This window comes from Neoarius graeffei, chromosome 8 (assembly GCF_027579695.1).
Source record: "Neoarius graeffei isolate fNeoGra1 chromosome 8, fNeoGra1.pri, whole genome shotgun sequence".
In the NCBI taxonomy this organism is placed as follows: domain Eukaryota; kingdom Metazoa; phylum Chordata; class Actinopteri; order Siluriformes; family Ariidae; genus Neoarius; species Neoarius graeffei.
The window spans coordinates 64401911-64405130 of NC_083576.1; positions in this window are offsets into that span (position 1 = coordinate 64401911).

Here is a 3220-nt window from a genome sequence, read left to right on the forward strand (position 1 = left end):
TGCCATTTCGCAAAAGAGGGAGGGTTAAATGACAATATGTTGAAGAACTCAAGAAATAGACAACCTTGTTAAATTAGCTCATTTTACCAGATGGAATATTGCATTGTCGTTATTTCAAAAGTCTTATTAAAATCATTAAAAGCATATTATCAGCCCCTTAAAGGGCCCCATGGCAGTGCTGGGCCCCTAGAATTGTTCTAACCTTTCCCCCCCTGGCGGCGCCCATGTCCATTCCCCATTCTCTCTTTATACTGTCTCTCCAGTAGCTATCTCTGCCTTCAAATTTCAGTTCTTTTAAGTGTTTAAATTATTATTATTATTATTATTATTATTATTATTATTATTATTATTATTGCTTCTTTGTTTTGCATTACTCTGCATTCAATATGATTTTCTGATTTTATTTTGTCCAGAATGAACTAATACTTTGACAACATTGATATATGTAAAAAATGGATTTTACCAATCTGTCATCAAAGTACGTTCTTCCCTTGTTCCACCTACTCCCTTATTTTCAAGTCATCCTATGTTCACACGAGCAAGTGGCAAGGTGTTCCACTCTCTTTCAGATTGACTGATTTATTTATTTACTTATACCAGACAAGCACCAGATTTGTTTAGCACAGGTCAGCTAAGAAAACCAAAATGTTCTAGGAAGTAACATACATGTACAGGCTAGTCTAGCTGTTGAGATTGGCAGAACAAAGCTCAAGACAAATGCTCATTTTCATTTTTTGGAGCATTGGCACACTGTCACCAAAACAACCACCATATCCTGCATTGATGACATACTTTCCTGTTACATCCTTGTCAGGGACGCATCAGGACATGTTAGTGTTTATGCTACAAAAGATACGTGGTCAAATGCATCCCAGACCACCTTGGCAAGTGGTGTGAGTGATCAGATCACAATGCATCTTGGTGGTCGTTTACACTTGTATTTAGTGCTCTTCACTAGCTGGTCACCTTTTCACATTTTAAAACCAAGTGTAAACAGGGTTTCATAGTTTATCTCTTGTGTGTGTGTGTGTGTGTGTGTGTGTGTGTGTGTGTGTGTGTGTGTAACTAGACCGCTAATACTGTCACTAGTGGATGTGCACTACTCAGTATTTTTTTTTTTAAAAAAATGCATATAAGAAACAGTAGCAGCTAAACATATCTTATAAAGCTAACTAGATAAATATAAATTAAATAATACAATACTGTTTGTGGAAACCAGTTGTTTGATTTACATTTTATGTGCTAGGTTTCAACTAGTTTTTTGGCAGAGCAAAACAAGCTAACTGTACTAGTTATGTACACTCACCAGAGTCACCACCACCACCAACAAAAAATCTTGGACCAAAGTAAAGAAAACTATCAAATTGTTCAAGCTAGTCTTTAATAATCTTCAACACTGGTGTCTCTGGTGAATAGAAAAAGCTAGTTTAGTTAACTTGTTTTGCTAATCTGTTAACAAAGCTAAGAAAACAAAACAAAGCTGGAAAAAGTTGATGATCCAAGGTATAATTTTTTCTTCGATACTTCATGTCTCAGTATGCCAAGCCAAGCCAAGCCAAGAAACCTTTATTTGTCACATGTACACTCAAGCACAGACTTAAGCACACAGTGAAATTTAACCTCTGCATTTAACCCATCTGAAGCAGTGAACACACACATGCACACACAAGTGAGCAATAAGCACACACACATACCCAGAGCAGTATGTACAACCTCAATTCCAAAAAAGTTGGGACACTATGTAAAACATAAATAAAAACAGAATATGAAGACTTGCAAATCACAGAAACCCTATATTTCATTGAAAATAGTACAAAGACAACATATTAAATGTTGAAACTGAGAAATTTTATTGTTTGTTTGCTTGTTTGTTTTAAAAAAATATATGATCATTTTTGATGTCAGCAACACGTTGCAGAAGAGTTGGGACAGGGGCAACAAAAGACTGAAAAAGTTGTGTAATACTAAAAAAAACTAATTTGGTTAATTGGCAACAGGTCAGTAACATGATTGGGTATAAAAAGAGCATCCCAGAGAGGTGGAGTCTCTCAGAAGTAAAGATGAGGAGGGGTTCACCACTCTGTGAAAGACTGCGTGGGCAAACAGTGCAATAATTTAAGAATAAAGTTCCTCAATGTAAAATTGCAAAGAATTTGGGGATCACATCATCTATGGTACATAATATCATTAAATGATTCAGAGAATCTGGAGAAATCTCTGTATGCAAGAGACAAGACTGAAAACTGACACTGTATGCCTGTGATCTTCAGGCCCTCAGGCAACACTGCATTAAAAGCAGACACGTGTCTGTAGTGGAAATCACTGTATGGGCTCAGGAACACTTCAGAAAATCATCATCTATGAAAACAGTTCATTACTGCATCCACAAATGCAAGTTAAAACCAGATATAAACAATATCCAGAAACACCGCCACCTTCTCTGGGCCCGAGCTCTTTTACAATGGACTGAGGCGAAGTGGAAAATTGTCCTGAGGTCTGACTAATCAAAAGTAGAAATTCTTTTTAGAAATCATGGACACCATGTCCTCCAGGCTAAAGAGCATAGGGACCATCCGGCTTGTTATCAGTTCACAGTTCAAAAGCACAGCATCTGTGATGGTATGAGGGTGCATTAGTGCACATGACATGGGTAGCTTGTACATGTGGGAAGGCATCATTAATGCTGAATGATATATATATACACGTTTCAGAGCAATACGCTGCCATCCAGATAAAATTATATTCAGGGAAGGTTTTCCTTCTTTTAGCAAGACAATGCCAAACCGCTTTCTGCACATATTAAAACTGCATGGCTCCATAGTAAAAGAGTCCGGGTGCTAAACTGTCCTGCCTGCAGTGAAGACCTGTTTCCCATTTAAAGCATTTGGCGCATTATGAAGCGCAAAATACAACAAAGGAGACCCCGAATTGTTGAGCAACTGAAACTGTATATCAGGCAAGAATGGGACAACATTTCACTTTCAAAACTACAGAAATTGGTCTCTTCAGTTCCCAAATGTTTAGAGTGTTGTTAAAAGTAGAGGTGATGCAACACAGTCCTAAACATGCCCCGTCCCAACTTTTTTGAAATGTGTGGCTGACATTAAATTCAAAATGAGCAAATATTTAAAAAAAAAAACAATAAAATTTTTCAGTTTCAACAAGTGATATGTTGTCTTTGTACTATTTTCAATGAAATATAGGGTTTCCATGATTCGCA